The sequence below is a fragment of the Struthio camelus genome, chromosome 3 (assembly GCF_040807025.1).
Source record: "Struthio camelus isolate bStrCam1 chromosome 3, bStrCam1.hap1, whole genome shotgun sequence".
In the NCBI taxonomy this organism is placed as follows: Eukaryota; Metazoa; Chordata; class Aves; order Struthioniformes; family Struthionidae; genus Struthio; species Struthio camelus.
This window is the reverse complement of record NC_090944.1, coordinates 1,837,752-1,845,801: the sequence shown is the minus strand read 5'-3', so window position 1 is coordinate 1,845,801 and position 8,050 is coordinate 1,837,752.

The following is an 8,050-nucleotide window of genomic DNA, read 5'->3' as shown; positions in this document are numbered from 1 at the left end:
AAATCTCCTCACAGCAGTTTTAGGACATTACTTCTTGCTCTTCTTCCGGGCCACCACTTGAGTCCATTCCCTGGCTCCCATAGTGGCGATTTCTCCCCTGCTCTCCATGGGAAGAGGGCTGCTCTGGGCTCGCCAGCATCACTCAAATACAAATAGATAAAAGCTGGTGAAGTTTCCCTGTGCTTCCGCAGAATTATTAAAATCTGGCTAGTGGTTTAATGGCCTGTCGAGATGTTGCTGCTCAGCATGGATATGTCAGGAGCAAGATCTGCTCCTGCAAGGTGTGATGCATTAATAGGCTGGAGCGTAAGTACAGTACGGCGCCGCAGAACTAGTTGGCATTCACCGCACACCTCCAGGCACTATTTAGGGAGCTTTCTTGTGCTGGTTAGCCGCGGTGTTTTTCTAAGGGATTAAAAAGAGTTATGCAAATGTGTATGCAAAGTAGCCCCGGCCTTCTGACCCCAGGAAGCAGCCCATGTGGCCAGGAAGAGGAGTTGCTGGGCTTAAAGAAGCCCATTTCAATAGGAACCAGAATGGGAATGGCGCAGGGCTGCGGGATCCATCTGCTTCCCTTCAAAAGCCAAACTGCCTGGCTGTGTCAAGTGAGGGTCAGACCCTCAGACCAGCCACGCAGCCTTCTACCAGGAAGATGCTGCTCGGGAGCGGTTCACAGTCACTCATTATTATCTACCGAACCCACCGCAGGTGGGTGGGCAGGAGACACAGACTGGCCATGTGGCACTTGCTCCTGCTGAGCACCTCCGAAAGCCAAGGGTTCAGACTGCTCTTGGTTGTTACAGGGGGAATAACCCTTTTCCTGGAGCATAAGCACAAGTTTTACACCCTTTCTACCCTGCAGAGCCCCAGGCCAAGGAGAACATCTGGCTGCAGTCAACATCTAGTGCTGCTCGTGCTTTGTCTTCCCGCAGGGAGCTGAACGCTGAATCCTAATTCAGGAACCAGCTACCAGCAGTGAGTTTGTATTGGCTGCCAACACCAGGCTTTTCCATCCTAATTCAGCATTAGTTCCATCTTCCAGCACATGGCAGGCAGATACCCAGGCCTCTGCCACTTCTCTCCAGGGTGGCAGGACTGCAGAGGCACCACAGAGCTTGTAAACTAGGAGTCAGGTGTGGAACAGAGACAAGTGAGTTGGAAATAGGATAGAGGGCCACCAAATCATGAGTGTCTTGGAGAGCGCGGGTGGAGACTAACTGGGTATCATCTCTTCCACGACAAGAATTAAGGACCTTTGCTCTCACCCAGGATGACCTCTTATGCAGCCCAGCCATCCTTGCCCACCATGGCCACCTGATTCAGCTCCCCAGAGCATGCTGAACCCCCTTCCCGACCACACCAGGAAATTAGGCATGTCCAGATGGACCTGGCACAGAGCACACCACCTGCAAAGCTGCTTGGGGGGGTGTCCTGATACCACTGTGAAGCTTTTCATCTGCAAATAGGCTGTGAAACAGCTCAAGAGCTAGGAAACTGAGGGGATTTATGGCCTGTTGGCCTTTAAAATGACTCTTTAAAAAAAAGAACAGCCCAACAAGGTGGCTCTGAATAGTAGATTAACTCCTGCCTGCTAACCTGAGAGCTCTACATCTCCTGCTTTCAAGGCATGCACTGCTTCTAGCTCCAGGGCTATCCCCTAGCTTCAGCACTTGGCTGCCAGCCCCTTGCTCTGAGGAGGCTGATGATGGTCATGATCAAAGGCAGGACAAGGTGCAGATGGAGCTGTGGTCTCTCCTAGGCTGCAGCAGGTCTGCGGGGTGATCTGCGCGGTGGGAGCGTTCCCAGTGTGCTGATGCTCTCCCAGCGGGGAAGGAGGCCCCCAGATGCACCCTGGGGACAAGCTGTCAGTTTGATTGCTGGCGGGGGCTGATGCTCCAAGAGGACAAGATCCCACCTGGTCTCAACCAGTTCTGCTGTCCCTACACATCTGCAGTTTTAATTGCAGCAGACACACGCTAAAGGATGAGCTCGTGGGACAGTCAGGAGAGGAGGGTGTCTCGGCGCTCTCCGGTGTGGTGCTTGAGCTCCGGAGGGGCAGAGCAACTCATGCCATCCTCTCTAGCGACCTTGAGTCGCACAAGTTAGTGAAAGCTGCTTTCGGCAGCTGTTTCTTTCTCCGCTTGGATGCGCAGGTAGCGGGGAAATGTCTCTTCGCCCCTGCCGGGTCCAAATCACAGAAGGACGGGCAGCGGGAAGCGCCGGCAGCAGGAGCCGCTGAACAGGGCAATAAAACCTGCCGTGCACCACGGTGAAGGGCCTCTGCGTTCACCATCCCGCAGATAAACAGCGTCAGCAAGCCGCACTCGAACGATGAAAGCACAAAAGCCGGAGCAGGGTGAATCCCTGCCTGGGGCTCGCTTGCGGTCCTGCTCCAGCCCCTCGCCACCCACTCCGGGTGGGAAAAGAGGAGTGAGCGGCACCGAGTGACGAGATGACATGACCTGAGCTGCACATACCTGCACACGCGCATGCACATACCTGCACATGTGCATGCACATGCCCATACATGCACATACCTGCACACGCGCATGCACATACCTACACATGCACGTACCCACACACGCATGCACATACCTGCACACATGCATGCACATACCCCCACATGCACATACCTGCACACGTGTATGCACATACCCGCACGCTCTTCGGCTCCCACTTGCCCTCGCTGCCAGGCGTGACGCTGCAGGGCCAGGGCCAGGTCGGCTGCAGGAGCAGGCACACCGTGCTGGGCTAAAGGAAGGAGGGTCTTGAAGCCCCTGAGCGCCCTTCTCCACCTGGCAAACGCTGGATGGATGGCCACAGCTCCCAGACGTGGTCGGCACCCAAGGCAGAGAGCTGCACGTGGCGGCCGGGCGCCTCTGTGGGCACGGGGCTCCCCTCCCGGCGCAAGCGCGCCATGCCCCCGGCACCAGCGACCCACCCGGCTGGGACGGGGTGAAGAACGGGGACGGCTGAGCCTGTGCCCCGTTCCCAGCCCCACCAGGCAGCAGGGCCTGCAGGGGTGGATGGTGGGGCTGCACCGTGGGGGTCCCGCCTGGAGAGACTCCAGCCCATTGCAAGCTCCTTCCAGCACCAGCTCCTCCCAGGCGTGCGTGGCTGCCCGCTAAGAGCTTTTCTTGGCGAAAGACTATTAACTGAGCATTTAGGGTGGATTAGCTAAATAACTCTTTAATTTTCGTGCCGGGGCCGGAGCATGCAACGTCCTCATCTCCTTTCTGCCCAGTGGCGCCAGGGCTGGGGTAGGGGGGAGCCGTGCAAGAGCAGGCAAGCACCGGAGGGCGGGCGCCTGCTTTTCCGGCGGGCAAGGCTCGCAGGTTGGCAACGTGCACAAGAAAAAACAAGTTGCCTAAATAAACCCAAGAAATACTCAGCGTTGTGCCAAGAGTTGGTCCCTGTACAAGAAACTTGCTACCAACGCCAAGCCCCAGCTGCCCTTCCCCGGGGGAGCATCCCGCGGGGTCCACCCCGGGGCCCCGGCGGCCCGTGCAGCCAGGGACCCACACGCCGCGCTGTCCTTGGGCAGGGTCTGGCATGGTGAGGGGACACTGAGGACCCCAAGAGAGCACTTTTTGGGGTGCAGGCATGCAGGGTTTGGGAAGCCAAGGGTCACAGCCCCATCAGGGGGGATCTTTCCCCCACAGTCAGTGCCCTGTCCCGGGGGTGTCCCCCAAAGACCTTTGGGGTGTCATGGAGCCCCCTGCAGCCCCCCAGAGCTCCCTGAGCCCCCCCCCCCAAGTGCCCTGGAGCTCCCCAGTCCCCTGAGCGCCCTGGTGCTCAGAGCACCCCAGAGACCCTTGGACCCTAGAGTCCCCTGGAGCCCCCCGGCTCCCAGAGCTCCCCAATCTCCTGGAGCACCCCAGCCCCTGGAGCCCACCAAGCCCCTGGAGACCCCCAGCATCCCTCAGCCCCCTCAAAGTCCACTGAGCTCCCAAGACCCTCCCCATCCTCTGGTGCCCTGAAGCCCACCAAAGCTCCAGCGCCCAGAGACCCTCAACCCCAGAGCCTCCTGGCCCCCCAAGAGCTGCTCAGCACCCAGAGCTCCCCAGTCCCCTGCAACCACTCAGGGACCTTGGGGCATGGAGACTCCCCAGCCCCCTGGAGCCCCCCACAGCCTGTTGGAGCATCCCAGCACCTGGGAATCCCCCCAATTCCCCAGAGCCCCCCAGAACCCCACAGCCTGCCAGAGTGCCCTGGTGCACAGAGACCCCCCCAGCTCCCCAGAGCCCTGCAGCCTGCCAGAGCATCCCAGCACCTAAAGACCCCCCCCAACTTCCCAGAGCCCCCTCCCCCCCCAGAGCCCTGGAGCCTGTCAGTGCACCCTGGCACCCCAGAGACCCCCCCAACTGCTCAAAGGCCCACAACCTGTCAGAGAGCCCCAGCGCCTGAGGACCCTCACCTCCTCCGGGAGCCCCCCCAGTCCCCGGAGCTCCCCAGCCTTTCGGAGCCCCCCAGCACCTGGACACCCCCAGCCCATCAGAGCCTCCTGGAGCCCCACGGCTGCCCAGAGCCCCTGTGACCCTGGCACCCCCCAGAGCCCCCCAGAGCCTCCTAGTCACCTGGAGAAGAAGGAAGTACACAGAATGTGGAAAAGGGGGCAGGCCACTTGGGAGGAATACAGGGACGTTGTCAGAGTGTGCAGGGATGCGACAAGGAAGGCTAAGGCCCAGTTGGAATTAAATCTGGCAAGGGATGTCAAGGACAACAAGAAGGCCTTCTTCAAATACATCCGAGGCAAAAGGAAGACTAGGGAAAACGTGGGCCCCCTGCTGAATGGGGCGGGTGCCCTGGTGACGAAGGATACAGAGAAAGCAGAGTTGCTGAATGCCTTCTTTGCTTCAGTCTTCACTGCTAAGGCCAGTCCTGAGGAATTGCAGACCTTGGAGACAAGAGAGGAAGGCTGGAGAAAGGAAGACTCCCCCTTGGTTGAGGAGGATCAGGTTAGAGATCTTTTGTCCAAACTTGACATCCATAAATCCATGGGCCCTGATAGGATGCACCCACGAGTGCTGAGGGAGCTGGCGGATGTTATTGCTAGGCCACTCTCCATCATCTTGGAAAGGTCCTGGAGATCAGGAGAAGGGCCTGAGGACTGGAGGACAAGAAGATGATCAGGAGTAGTCAGCATGGATTCCCCAAAGGGAAATCATGCTTGACCAATCTGATAGCCTTCTATGACGGAATGACTGGCTGGGTAGATGAGGGGAAAGCAGTGGATGTTGTCTCCCTGGACTTCAGCAAGGCTTTGGACACTGTCTGCCATCACATCCTCCTAGGTAAGCTCAGGAAGTGTGGGCTAGACGAGTGGACAGTGAGGTGGATGGAGAACTGGCTGGCTGGCCGAGCTCAGAGGGTTATGGTGAATGGCGCAGAGTCAAGTTGGAGGCCTGTGGCTAGTGGTGTCCCCCAGGGGTCAGTCCTGGGTCCAGTCTTGTTCAATATATTCATCAATGACCTGGAGGAAGGCACAGAGTGCACCCTCAGCAAGTTTGCTGATGATACTAAACTGGGGGGAGAGGCTAACACACCAGAAGACTGGGCTGCCATTGCGAGGGACCTGGACAGGCTGGCGAGCTGGGCCGAGGGGACCTCCTGAAGTTCAACAAAGGCAAGTGCAAGGTCCTGCACCTAGGCAGGAATAATCCCCTGCACCAGTACAGGCTGGGGGTTGTTGACCTGCTGGAAAGTAGCTCTGCCGAGAAGGACCTGGGAGTGCTGGTGGACAACAAGTTGAGCATGAGGCAGCAGTGTGCCCTTGTGGCCAAGAAGGCCAATGGCATCCTGGGGTGCATTAGGCAGAGTGTTGCCAGCAGGTGGAGGGAGGTGATCCTGCCCCTCTCCTCAGCCCTGCTGAGGCCTCCCCTGGAGTACAGTGTCCAGTTCTGGGCTCCCCAGGACAAGAGAGACATGGCACTCCTGGAGAGAGTCCAGCGGAGGGCTACCAAGAGGATTAGAGGGCTGGAGCACCTCTCCTATGAAGAAAGACTGCAAGAGCTGGGCCTGTTCAGCCTGGAGAAGAGAAGATTGAGAGGGGATCTCATCAAGGTGTACAAGTATCTGAAGGGGGAGTGTCAAGAGGATGAGGCCAGCCTCTTCTCCGTGGTGCCCAGCAACAGGACAAGAGGCAATGGGCAGAAACTGAACCACAGGCAGTTCCATCTGAACCTGAGAAAAAACTTCTTCACTGTGAGGGTGACAGAGCATTGGAACAGGTTGCCCAGAGAGGTGGTGGAGTCCTCTTTCCCTGGAGAAATTCAAAACCCGTCTGGATGTGATCCTGGGCAATATGCTCTAGGTGACCCTGGTTGAGCAGGGAGGTTGGACTAGATGATCTCCAGAGGTCCCTTCCAACCTAAACGATTCTGTGATTCTGTGATTCTGAGCACCTGGGAACCCAGAGCTCCCTGGAGTCTCCCAGAGCCCCCCATCCCTGTGGAGCCCCGCAAAGACCCCCAGCCCCCTCGCCACCCAGAGCCCCCTGAAGTCTCCTGGAGCCCCCCAGGTCCCCAGCTGCCCAGAGCTCCCAGGAAGCTGGAGCCCCCCAGAGTCTCCCGCAGCCCCCCGACCGCCCCTCACTGCGCGCAGTCCTCGTCGTGGTGGCGCTGGGGATGCTCAGGTGGCCCCTTGGAGATGCTCGGGTGGCTCTAGGAGATATTTGGGCAGCACTGGGGGATGCTCAGGAGGCCCTGGGGGTGCTCGTGTGGCCCTGGTGGATGCTTGGATGGCTCTGGGGGATGGAGGCTCTGAGGTCTGCTCAGGTGGCCCTGGGGGATGCTTGGATGGCTCCAAGAGATGCTCGGGCTGCCCTGGGGGAGGCTCTGGAGGATGCTCGAGCGGCCCTGCAGATGCTTGGCCAGCCCTGGGGTCTGCTCAGGCAGCTCCGGGAGATGCTCAGGCAGCTCTGGGAGATGCTCGGGAGGCTCTGGGGGTGCTTGAGTGGCTCTGTGAGATGCTCGGGTGGCCCTGGAAGATGCTCAGGCGGCTCTGGGAGATGCTTGGGAGGCTCTGTGAGATGCTCAGGCAGCCCTAGGGGTGCTCGGGTGGCCCTGGGGGATGCTCAGGCAGCTCTAGGAGATGCTTGGGAGGCTCTGGGGGTGCTTGGGTGGCTCTGTGAGATGCTCGGGTGGCCCTGGGGGATGCTCAGGCAGCTCTAGGAGATGCTTGGGAGGCTCTGGGGGTGCTTGGGTGGCTCTGTGAGATGCTCGGGTGGCCCTGGGGGATGCTCAGGCAGCTCTAGGAGATGCTTGGGAGGCTCTGGGGGTGCTTGGGTGGCTCTGTGAGATGCTCGGGTGGCCCTGGGGGATGCTCAGGCAGCTCTGGGGGATGCTTGGCAGCCAGAAGGACTGGCTGCCTGGGGTCTGCCCGGCTGTGGGTGCTCCATGGACAGAGAGCAGGACTGGGACTCCCTCGACGTCCTCCACCTTAGCCTGTGGCAGCTCCCATTTAAGCACTGGGGGAGGCTGGGTGTGCTGGGAGAGGGGGGACAGCATTTCCTCCCACGTTCTGGTTTTTAGCTCTTTTTCTGCCTGCTCTGGTCGACGGGAGCACCAGCCGCCACGGCTGCAAGCCTGCTCGCGGGCTGGGGCTGCCGCGCTGCCCTCCAGGCCTCTGGCTGGGGCCGGCGCTGGACAACACCGGCCCTCGCCTTCCTCCTGGCCCTGCGGTCCTCCCCGGGGGCCTCCTGGGAAGCGGTAGAGCCACTTTGCAAAGGAAGAAAGGAAAGTGCCTTTCAGCTGAGCCCGGAAACATGAGCTGGAGCTCAAAGCAGGCTGCAAAAACCAGCCTCAGCATCGGGCTTTTCCCCACAAAACGCCCCAGGCTCCTTCGGCACCAGGGGAGCAGAGGGAGCCCCGGCCGGGTAGGGTCTCAGGCAGCCCTGCGGCAGGCAGGGCTTCCTCTCCGCCGGGGACGGCCTTTCTTCCGGCAGGGATTCGGGAGCAATCCCTCCATGGGTCACCGCAGGTCCCCACGGTGCAAAACTGGTGGCAGTCGCCGGGGCCGGGAGCTGCTGGCACACTCCACCTTTGGGCTT